Raw genomic sequence first — 12,512 nt, 5'->3', positions numbered from 1 at the left:
GGAGAGTTTTTCCTTTTTATGTTATGAAACACTGTACATTATGCAGAATATTTGAACTAATCCTATTACTATTACAATTACTCAATATATTCTTCTACCAAAATATATGCCAACTTCCTCGAAACTGCCAAAGTTAAAGAACAAGTGATGAGAGTAACATCTTCCTGTAAAAGTTTTTGAATCTTCCATTCTGTGAAAGCAACACATTTCAAATTATAATGATTTCCTGAGTGCTTCATAAATAATGTTTTCCTTTGAGGTGAATTCTTAGTGTCATTGAAGTTTTAATTAGTATTATTAAAGAGTAATTTACTTCTAAGCAACACTCCTCATCATGTCAAAGGCCCTTTTCATGCTATCAAGTATAAATAAATGTAGTTTTAGTACACAAATGTACATAGCCTTTCCCTCCTCCCCAAAGGAAAAATATTAGAATGGCAAGGATGTTATCTTTTTAGTGAAGACCAGTAGATTAATTCTGATAACTCATTCACTCTTTCTTAAAATACTTGAAACATTAATTTAGAAGAAGTGGGTGATAGATAGTTCTTCATTGGAGACAATTGCCTCCTTTGTTGAAGAGATGCGAATAATCAACATTTGCTTTTTGTAACAATAATAATCAGATAAGATCCTGTAGCAAAGCATCATTATGAGAAATGCTGTTCTCCATTTCTGTCCGTTATGGAAATGTCACTATGTTTATCCTAAGGGAAGATGTAGTGAAAATGTTACTCTAACTCCTAACAGATTTATTCTTTCTTGCTGTGCCTGGAAAAGAATGCTTTTGACTGCTGTGCACAGTCTATGAATGGACCCACCAGGAGTACATCATCGTTGTGCCCAATTCATTCATCTTCTTCCAGTTCACTTCACTGGATCCCAATGGGGAACATGGGCATGCCAGAGGCAGTAAGCTCTCTGCAGTACAGCCCCACTGTTCATGGAATTTCTGGAGGGAGACAGCGTTCTGTGGACATGAGAAAAAGACTGTTGTGAGTTTTCTCACAATATCATTTTATTTTGGGGCGGAAAGAAAATGAACCACTTCTATACATAAAATTATATTCTCTAGCCAGGTCTTATACTCTGGGGATGAAAGAACTAGATAGCATTCCACTCATGACCTACTTTCATAGATTTAATTTAGAAATCTTGGTGATGCACACAATAAAAATCCTGGAATCAGATATATGTTTTATTATATTCCTCATTTTCCACTGCAGTCAAAAGTGAGGTAGTGAGGGGGAGAAGGTTGTATAAAAAGAAGTTTTGACAGCATTGACAGTATAAGTGTTAGAGGTTCCTGAATCCAATAGCCTCATGAGTATGAGGCTGCTGTGACTCCATGTTCCCAGGTCCAGCCAGTGGCAAGGGTAAGCGCGAACTCCTGATAGGCACACATGCATGAATACACACACGCGCAATATGCATACACATGACTAGCCACACAGACCAACACAGACAGAAAACATAGCACTCAAACAAACATGGATAGGCTGATAGCTTTTTACTCTATGCTGATCAAGGTTGAAGTCCATTGACAGACTACCTATCCATATCTGTATACATGTATACATATTTATATACAATATAAATTGTAGATACTCAGTCTACCCAGTAACTGCCCCCAGATCTCTCAAGTTGCTGGCATTGAAACATATGAGGCCCCAGGATTCACAGCCCCATTCTATTATCAAGTTCCCAGACCTACGGTCTCCCCAGTATCTGGCTCCTAGAGCTTCTTGTCAGCTACTTGCTAACTACTCTGGTTTGAAGTTCACCAGTGAATGACATACATGCACAAGCACAAGGCTGATGTTCCTTATGGAAACATAATGCCCATCTTTCCGGTTGCTCACACCCAGACCTATGGGCCCCTATGACCCATGGTCTCTTCCCCAGTTGCTGAGGCACTGAGACTTTCAATCACGCCTGTTGTACCGGTTTTGGTTAGTTAATTTTCTTTGTAGTAGTTTGTATGGTGCTGTGTTTTGGATTTGTGACCAAAACAGTGTTGATAACACACCCAAGTTCTCATTATTGCTGAGCAGTGCTTGCACAGCATCAAGGTCTTTTCCACTCCTCAGACTGCCCTGACAACGAGTGGGCTGGGGGTGGGCAAGAGGTTGGGAGGGAACACAGCCACAACAGCTGACCCCAGCTGACCAGAGGGATATTCCATACCATACAATGTTGTGCTTAACAATAGAAGCTGAGGAAAGAAGGAGGAAGAGAGGGGCATTTGGAGTTACGGCATCTGTCTTGCCAAGTAATCATCACATGTGATAAATTCCTGTTTTCCTGGAGATGGCTAAACACCTGCCTGCCAACAGGAAGTAGTAAAGGAATTCCTTATTTTGCTTTGCTTGCACATGCAGCTTTTCCCTAACCTATTAAACTGTTTTTATCTCAACGCACAACTCTCTCACTTTTATGCTTCCTATTCTCTTCCTCATCCCGTCGAGGGTGGAGTGAGGCAACAGCTCTGTGGTGCTTAGCTGCCTATCAGCTTAAACCACAATACACATATGCACAAGATAGTGCCAGGGGAAAAAAAAGAAGGAATACAGTTTAATAAGACCAGACATGCTGTTGTGATCAGATACAGGACATGGTCACACACAGTACTGACCAGCAACCCATTTATGTATGACCTACTATGTTTATCCTTTGTTCTCTGTTATCCCATGCTTTTTCATCCCTCATCGACCTTGATCCTTCCTCTTCCTTGCCTTCCTCTGAACACCCAATAATGTTTCTCACATTCCCGCAATTTGCTTAAAAACATCCCACACAATTTTACACAATCCCTACATGCCTTTTTGCCTGAATCCTCTTCTTCTGTAGGCAATAACCCTTCCAGTCTGCACAGTGATCCTTTAATGGGATATGTTCTTTGGCTGACTCCTCTTGGAATTCATGTGAGAGCTGCCTGATAGCAGTAGGAATGGTTCATTGTTCTCCCTGGTGGCCCTGGGACCAGCCAAGTCATGGTCCTCCCTGTTCTCTGAGAAACCCCGGTTACTGGGGCTCCTCTGCCTGTCATTACTTCTCTAATCCTCACCGGGCCTTTGCATTTATGGTGATTGATCTTTAATCACATAATCTAATGGTAAGTATAAAAGAGAGAAAAAGGACAGCCATGCAGATGGGGATCTGCTGAATTAATAATGCTTAGGAAACAAAAGGCTCAGACAAAAATACCCTGTGCCTTACGACCTTATTTTCTGGAAGTGCATGGGGTCTCTGTTTATGGCTTTATTAGCAATCTGGAGCAGGTTTACAAAACATATATTTACCAGGTGGAGCATTTTTACCATTAACAAAGCTTGCGGACAAGATACTTCAGGAAATAATTTAGTGTTGGTGTTGCTGTTGTTTTCTAATCTGAACAGAAAGACCTGCTAGATACCTATGAGTTACATGTCATAAACTGAAAGGCATGTGTTCATCCTTTCGATTTAGCTATACAGAACTCTTAAGGGTTTCTTAGACAGTGGATTTTCTTCTAATGAACACAGTAACTTAATTTCCATCATAAGTTACATTCAAACTTCACACAGAGGCCAATTTATTTTCCACATCTTGTATAACAATTAAATGGAGAAACGTTTTTCTTTCACTATGACTTAATAGCATGGTTCAGAGGAAAGCATGTACCTGCTTTCAAAAAAGCTAAACTGTTCTGTTATTCATAGAACACTATTTTCTGTATGTCCCAATCCTGTTCTGATTTTGAAAATGCAACTTTACTATTCAGTTAACACAGAAGAGTACTTTCCTTAAGTAATAGGTTTTTGTTAAAAGGAAAAAAAATTACAATTGCAAAAAAAATATTGTACTCTAAGTCAGCAGAATTTCATGCTGATTCACTGGCCTTTCTAATTAAAAACAGCATAAATTTTATATGTTTCATGTATGTACTTTATATTTCATAATTTATCTAAATTGTGATAAGTCTCTTCATGAAACAAATGCTTCATGAATTCATTAAGATTTACTTTACCTCATGATGTATTCATTACAGCATAGACAGCTGCATGTAACAGGTTTTTATCATCGATGTTTTCTTATTTTATTTATTAGGTTATTTTTGTGTTACTGGCAGCATCTCTGTGAAAATGCAGGCCTGGATTCTTAGGTTTGGATTCATACAGACTGACTCAGTAAACTAACTGAAAAAGGTAGGCTTGTTGTTCTGTGTCATTCTGCTCCCTGTCCCTGTCTTCCAGCTCAGGGAGCTGAATACCTGGGCAACGTCTTACTACTAAAGACTGAGGCATTAAGTACCTCAGCCTTTTCCTCATCCTTTGTCACTATGTTTCCCCCCCACATCCAATAAAGGATGGAGATTCTCTTCAGCCCTCCTTTTGTTGCTAATGTATTTATAGAAACATTTTTTATTGTCTTTAGCAGCAGTAGCCAGATTAAGTTCTAGTTGGGCTTTGGCCCTTCTAATTTTCTCCCTGCATAGTCTAACAACATCCTCGTAGTCCTCCTGAGTTGCCTTCCTCTTATTCCAAAGGTCATAAACTCTCCTTTTTTCCTGAATTCCAGCCAAAGATCTCTGTTTAGCCAGGCTGGTCTTCTTCCCCGCTGGCTCATCTTTTGGCACATGGGGACGGCCTGCTCCTGCACCTTTATGATTTCCTTCTTGAAGAATGTCCAGCCTTCCTGGACTCCTTTGCCCTTTAGGACTGCCTCCCGAGGGACTCTGCCAACTAGACTCCTCAACAGGCCAAAGTCTGCCCTCTGGAAGTCCAAGGTGGCAGTTCTGCTGATCCCCCCTCCTTGCTTCTCCAAGAATCAAAAACTCTATCATTTCATTATCGCTATGCCCAAGAGGGCCTCCAACCGTCATATGACCCACAAGTCCTTCTCTGTTCGCAAACAACAGGTCCAGCCAGACACCTTCCTTAGTTGGCTCCCTCACCAGCTGTGTCAGGAAGTTATCTTCCACACACTCCAGGAACCTCTGAGACTGTTTCCTCTCCGCTGTATTGTATTTCCAGCAGACACCTGGTAAGTTGCTGTCCCCCATGAGAACAAGGACTAGCAATCATGAGACTTCTCCCAGGTGCTTATAGAATATTTTATCTGCCTCTTCAACCTGGTTGGGTGATCTATAACAGACTCCTACTGTGATATCTGCCTTATTGGCCTTCCCCCTGATTCTTACTCATAAACAAACCTTTCATCACCAACATTAAGCTCTAAACAATAAAACCACTCCTTAACGTACAGGGCTACCCCACTGCCTCTCCTTCCTTGCCTATCCCTCCTGAAGAGTTTGTAGCCATCCACTGCAGCACTCCAGTTGCACGAGTCATCCCACCATGTTTCTGTGATTGCAACTATATCACAGTTTTCCTGCTGCACAATGACTTCCAGCTCCTCCTGTTTGTTGCCCAGGCTGCATGCATTGGTGTAGAAGCACTTCAGTTAGGCTACTGACCCTGTCACCTTATTGAGGGGAGAAGTCCTAATTCCTATGTGACTGTTCTCAGGCACTTCTCTGGTTTCTAACACATCAATAACCCTTGTGTCTTTGCTGCTGCATGGATCTCCATCCCCTACCTCCACTGAGATGGCAGACCAGAGGACCTCACTATCATACTGTCCTTCAAACACTGCCACCCCCAGGCTTATCTCTAGCGAGACTGGTTTTATCCCTTTCTCCTTTCACATTTAGTTTAAAGTTCTTCCAATGACCCCTGCTAAGTCCTGTGTGAAAATCCTTTTCCTTCTTTGAGAGGTGTACCCTGTCTGTTGCCAGCAGGCCTGGTGTCATAGGCACCAACCCATGATCAACAACCTCAAAATTCTGCTGGTAACACCAGTCTCAGAGCCAGGTATTGATCTGCTGGCTCTTCCTGTTTCTTCCCTCATCATTCTCTGCAACTGGAAGGATAGAGGAGAAGACTACTTGTGCTCCTGATCCCTTAACCAGTTGTCCCAAGGCCCTGAAGTCTCTCTTGATTGATCTTGGACTTCTTGTTGCAACTTCATTGCTGCCCACCTGAAAAATCAATAATGGGTAATAATCTGACAGCTGTACCAGGGTAGGAACTTTCCTTGTCACATCTTTAATTTCCCTAAGAAGTGGGTCCAGTGGGCATATTGGGCCTTCTGTTCCTCTCAGGAGAGAGTCTCCTATGACAATGGCCGATCTTTTTTTCTTTGTGGAAGTGTTTTTGACACAGGAGGTAGGCCGACCTAACCTCAGTGATGCCTCCAACCATTATCCTCATTATTATTCAGTTCCACTTGCAGAGCCTTATACCTGTTATGCCAGGGCACTTGGGAAGGAGGGGTAGTCACAGAAGGGACGTGCCTGCTGCGCCGAGCAGGAACTTGGCGCCATTCTCCCCTATCCCTTAAGTATCTGTGTTCAGCCAGGCAGAGAGATGACAGGGAATCCATGTCATGCGCCCTGCCTGCCTATTGGGCCTGTCTGAGGGAAGGCAGGGTGCGATTCCAGCAGTCTGTCTCTCTCTCACACTCCCTGATGTTCCTCAACCCACTCACCTCCTCCCAGAGCTCTGTCACTAAGTGGAGGAGTACCTGGGCACACCTCCCACAGGCGTGCTCACTGCTGCCGTCCTGTGCTGGTGTAAGAGCAGGGCACAGCCTGCAGCCTGGCACCTGGGTGGCAGCGTGTTCCCACCGGAGCTCTGTCTGGGAAGCTGCATCAGTTGTGGTGGGTGCAGAGTTTAGAGTGGACATGGCTTTCTGCTGGGTGGATACCTTTGCTCTGTGGGCGAGCCGGCAGAGCTTCAGAGTTCTTCTTCCGCACCCTTCCACACTAAATGCTATGGGAACTGCCATACAATGCCATTGCTTATGGGCCATACCCTGTTTTCCCACTTTGTTCATGGCACCCCTACTCACTCACACTCCCTAGGGGCTTCTTTTATAGGTGTGCTTGGCCGCCATTGCTCCTGGCCCCACCCAGATTTCATCAGCCATTGTCATGCCAGCTGTGGGCTCTCTTGGCTCCCCCTGAGGTTTCCATGGTTCAGGAAACCCCCCTGTGCACCATGCTAGAGTGCTCTGCTGCAGATCATGCCAGCACCACAGCTGGTGAAACTCATATCAGTTTTCACTGAGAACAAATTTTTATCATAAGTCTTCAGAATCACATCAAAACAAATTAAACACATTTCTATAGATTGCTGGACTGCTGGAAAGCAAACTTAGGTTATTTCCCAAAAAATTAACACCGTTTAACATCATTCTGACATTGAGACACAGAATTTAATTCATACATCAAAATATTTCCCTTCAGTTTTCTAAAATCACCTTTTCACTTATTGCCAATCTTTAACTCAATCATGAGTTTTCCAACTTTTGCTCTTCCAATGCTCTCCCCTATCCCACTGGGAGGGGGAGTGAGCAAGCGACTGTTTGGTGCTTAGTTGCCAGATGGGGTTGAACCACAACACCTGCTTCAAGATAAAAGACGGTGGCAAAGTAAGAAAACCATGCCATGTGGAACTTAAAATTCTCAAGAAGGTAAATAATACCATCATTTGGTTTCCATTTCCTTTGAGATACTAAAAGGAAAAGATTAATTCAGATTCTTAGTGAAGGATTAATCTCATCAAACAAACATAAATTGACAGGGTGGATTAATCTCAGCTAATAGATGTCCACAGCACAGAATCTGTATCTGAACTAGTCATGCTAAACTCTCATATAATCAATCAAAAGAGGCACTTAGAGGGTCTGATTCAGCTGACCTATTTTAGATACTTATATTTGAACAAATATCTATTTCTCCCCAGTGACTAAGAAAGGAGCTTAGAGTGACTAACTCCGACATCAAGCAAACATACTTCTAACGAACTGCAGAATCTAATGGACTAGGACCAAATTAGAACTTGACTTATTCCCACTGAAGAATAAAATTGGATTTTCAGACTCCTTTAGAACTAGAGAACATTAGTGTTACAAAACACATTAACTTTTTCCTGGATTTCATTTTCACACTTCTTCCTAACAACTTTGAGCTACATCTAGATTGATCCTGACCTGATGATTGATGCAAATTTCATAGGTAAACTCAGAGTTTAGGCATTTTAGTTTTATAATAAAATTTTATCCAAGATTCAGGTCTAGAGTCATACATCTAAATTTAGGGGTCTACAGTTTAGAGGTTCAGCTCCAGAATATGTACAGGTACTTTTGCATGTATGCGTGAGCATAGGATTAAAATCAGTTGCCTAATCAGTTCAGAACAGATGCATCTACTGCCATTTGAGATACCTGAGCATATCTGAGACACTCAACTAGGTCTATCAGTTGTATCAGCAGGCATAAATGACCCTGCCCTTATGGGGCAGGCCTGAAGCCAGCTGTGACTTCTCACTTAGATTAGATGCCTGTGCTCAGGCAATTAAATAGACGTCCTCCACAATGCAGTCACTGGTGTGCGAAGAGCTATTTTGCTGAGCCAGATGTTGAGAAACTGAATAGAGAAGTGAATAGGTGCCTTTTGGTGTTTTTTGGTTTTGTTTTTTTCTGAAAGAATGAGGACTGGAAAATTTCTTGGTGCTTTATGATTGCTTTAATAAAATCGCCTAATTAATTATTTCTAGAAAAAGAATTCACTAAACAAAAAAAATTAAATTAAATTAAAAGCCCAAGAAATGTTGTGTACTTTGAGATACTACCTGGAACAACAGGTTAGCACAAAATAATTCTGCAGAGGGAAGACAATTTGGAAAATGAGGAAAGCAAGCTGTCCGACAGAAACTGTCCTGGTAAACACAGTGCACAATGTTGAATTTCTGTTCTTCTTTTAAGGGACATCTGTACCTTAAATTGATGTAAAAATATTACATACTGATTCTTTACTTTGTTGCATATTGATCCTTAAGGTTTTCATCTTATGCACAGATGCAGAAAATGTATGCTACATTTGCACATATTTTTTGCTTGAAATAGGAAGGAGTATTAGTTTGAGTTATTAAATAAGTGTCATCAAGAGGAAAAATATAGTATATTACAATTACATAGACCTTTTCTGGATGAAGTGTTCAGTTGTGCTTCATATGTATGGTTTACAGTAAAAGGCAAGCAGTTTCTTCTGTTCTTTGGGTGACATTTAAATTGAATGTCATTACTTTGGGTTCTTCCACTTTCTGAATATTAAAACTTTGAGATATTTGTACTTTGATCACTAATTTAGCTCTAGATATCCAATTTGGAAAACTTTGGCTTTAGAATTTCACTCTGCAATAAGTCAGTGAAGAAGAGAAGTGAAGAAGAGAAGAATAACACTTCTTTCCCAGTCACAACTTGAAGTCTGTTAAATAGCACATGTGTAATAGACAGATATATAGACCTCTGGAGTCAGATGGCATATCATGTATACAAGCTTATACTTCCTCATGGGACTGCTGCTCCTTTACATAAAGGCTGAATCATTTCCTAAACACTCCACTGCACATAGAAATGAGTAGGCTGCATTATCCCTAGCCTATTGCCAGGAATAGAAAATAACCCCAACTCTTTTTAGCGTGAACTGTCCCTAAACTTTATTTGGGTGAAGGGTGGTTCTTCACAGAAAGTCCACACAGAAAGGAGGAGTAATCACAGCAAAACAAAAATATAGGAGAAAAACCTGTATCTTTATAAATAAAAGTAGAAAAAGTTAAAAAAAAAAAAAGTAAAAAAGGGTAAAAAAACCCCAAACAAAACAGAACAAAAGCTTTCTACTAGTTTGACTTCCCAGATATACTCAGGAAGAGTAATTGATTATTCTGTGATGTTAAGGTATGAATTTTTAATATTAGTTTGTTCCAAAAGATGAGATATGTCACCTAACACAGCTGGGAAATATGACAGATTTTTCTTACTGAAAAAATTCCATTTGACTATCAGAAATATTTGTCACATTACATAAATATAGATTATGGTACATATTGAGATCAATAAGTGATGGATTATTATTGTTATCTTTGTAATGAATACAGGAAAATATAGTCTCCATTAGAAGTCCATCCAGAACTTCAGGAGTGATGACGTCCATGAGAATTTTACTTTTTCGGAAGAAGAATATGTCCCTGATTCTGTCAGGCTGATGCATCTGTAATGGATGTCTCTGGATCTATGCTGAGCCCCATTAAATCACTTTGCTGGATGCAGAAGTGCATCCATATGAATCAGCCTGTTGATCAGGCCCTATGTTCTGGCAAAGATCATCAGAGTGATACGTAGACAGTCTTGAAGTCCCATTTAAACACTTCAAATAGACTGTAAGTGGGAGTTAAATGCTTTATAGGTTTCTGATGGCTTTTCACAGAGGGGAATTACACCCTAAGTGAATGTACAGGCTGCCTACATCTTTTATACAGTGTCAGGAATTCATAAGCTGTCTTTGTTCAGAGAATTTCTGTATCCTTTTTACACTGTAGACTTCTCATAGGAATTGTTTTGTGTCTTTAATACTGATAGCCTACAAACATTATAACACATGGATTTTTTTTTTAAACAGCAGTTAGCAATTTATCATTGTCAGAGAGTTAGGATTTTTTTTTTTCATTGCAGCAAACCCTTATTAGTCCAATAAAAAGAATAAGAGAAAGTTATTTGTGCTTTCATTTCCCCCTAGAAACTAAGGAGAGGTGTATGATTTCAATATTACTTGTCTCTGATCTCTTTCTGTCTTCACTTATGCTAGTTATTTCATCCAAGCCTCCACTGTTATTTAATTCCAATAGAGAGATCACAGAATCACACAGAATCACAGAATCTTCAGGGTGGAAGGGACCTCTTGAGATCATCTACTCAATACCCAACTGGAGTAGGGTCAGCCACAGAATGTTACCCAGGACCGTGTCCAGCTGATTTTTTAATATCTCCAAGGATGGACACTGCACAACTTCTCTGGTCAACTTGTTCCAGTCTTTGAGCACCCTCACAGTAAAGAAGTGTTTTCTTGTTTTCAGAGGGCATTTCATGTGTTTCAGGTTTTGCGTGTTGCATCTTGTCCCGTCAGTGGGCACCACTGAAAGGAATCTGTCTCCCTTGTATTCATTACATCCCATAAGGTGTTTATACACGTTGCTAACACCCTCCCCTGAGCCTTCTCTTCTCCAGGCTGAACAGTCCCAGCTCTCTCAGTCTCTTCTCATATGACAGATGCTCCAGTTCCTTAATCATCTTTGTGGCCCTAGGCTGGACCCACTCCAGTAAAGCCATCTCTCTCGTACTGCGGAGTTCAGATGTGGGCCCAGTACTCCAGATGCAGCCTCACCAATCCTGAATAGATCATATGATATAGGATTTACACTGCAAAGGTGGTAGGAAATCTTGAAAAAGCATGGAGTACTTGTCCTGGTTCTGGCAAGGATAGAGTTAATTTCACAAAGAGCCAGGACAGGTGACCCAAGCTGGCCGGGGGCTATTCCATACCATGTGACATCATGCTCACCATAAAAGGGGGCCAGTCGGGCAGGGGTGGGTTCGGTGTGGCTCTGGGACAGGCTGAGCGTTCTTCGGTCAGTTGGTCGGTCGTTGGATCGGTAAATTGTTCTTTGTTATCACCCATTGTGAATATCTGTTATCAGTACTGTTGTTGATTGTTTCCCTCTCCCTTGCTGTCCCAGTAAACTGCCCTTATCCCAACCCTCGAGGCTTTGCCGTTGTTTTTCCGTTCTCCTCCCCAGCCTGCCAGGGGAGGGGTGAGCGAGTGGCGCGTGGTGCTCAGCTGCCGGCTGGGGCTAAACCACGTCAGTACTTCAGATTTGTTTGTCAATGCTTATTTCTTATGGTTGTATATTAAATAGTTGTAGTGGTTGTATGTGGGTTTTGTAAGCTTTTACCTATGTAAGTACTTATTTTTTTTGAGCAATACTAGTTTTGATAACTTTGATCCCAAAATCTCTGATCCTTTCATTCTACATACTTAGCATATACGCTATTAGAGGAGACAGACAAGGGTCTGAATTCACTTTTATCTGTTTGTGCCCTGCTTTAAGTAGTAGTTATATCTGTGGCAGATTTATTCCATTTAATGACACAGTTCTCATCAGGAAATGTTTAGATTCTGACAGAATATTGATCCACACGACAATGTAGATCCACAAGCCATTATAAAAGAAACCATTACGACATTATTTTTATAGATAGTAAAGTTTCTGAAATACACATAAAATGTAGAAAGCTGGAGTTTGTACCTACAATTTCTATTTCTTACAACTTCTACAATTTTTTTTTTCCTGGTTTAATTTGTTAGGATTTCTGGAGGCTGTTTTGGTTTGTTTTCTTTCCTTTTTTTTTTCAGTCAAGAGCCATCATACATCACAGGATTTTACAAAAAATCACTTTTGCTTTTTATTGTTTAGATAAGATTACCTTGATTAATGAGGTCTTAAATGCAAGGATTCTGAGACTTACTATTTATCAAGATATCTTTGACAAAATTAGAAAAATAGAAGAAAACATTGCTTTCTGATGGCCCCAAATCTTCATGACTGGCAATTTATTTCATCAGGAAATGC

This window comes from Grus americana, chromosome 1 (genome assembly GCF_028858705.1).
Source record: "Grus americana isolate bGruAme1 chromosome 1, bGruAme1.mat, whole genome shotgun sequence".
NCBI classification, from domain to species: Eukaryota; Metazoa; Chordata; class Aves; order Gruiformes; family Gruidae; genus Grus; species Grus americana.
Note: the sequence above shows the minus strand (reverse complement) of the source record.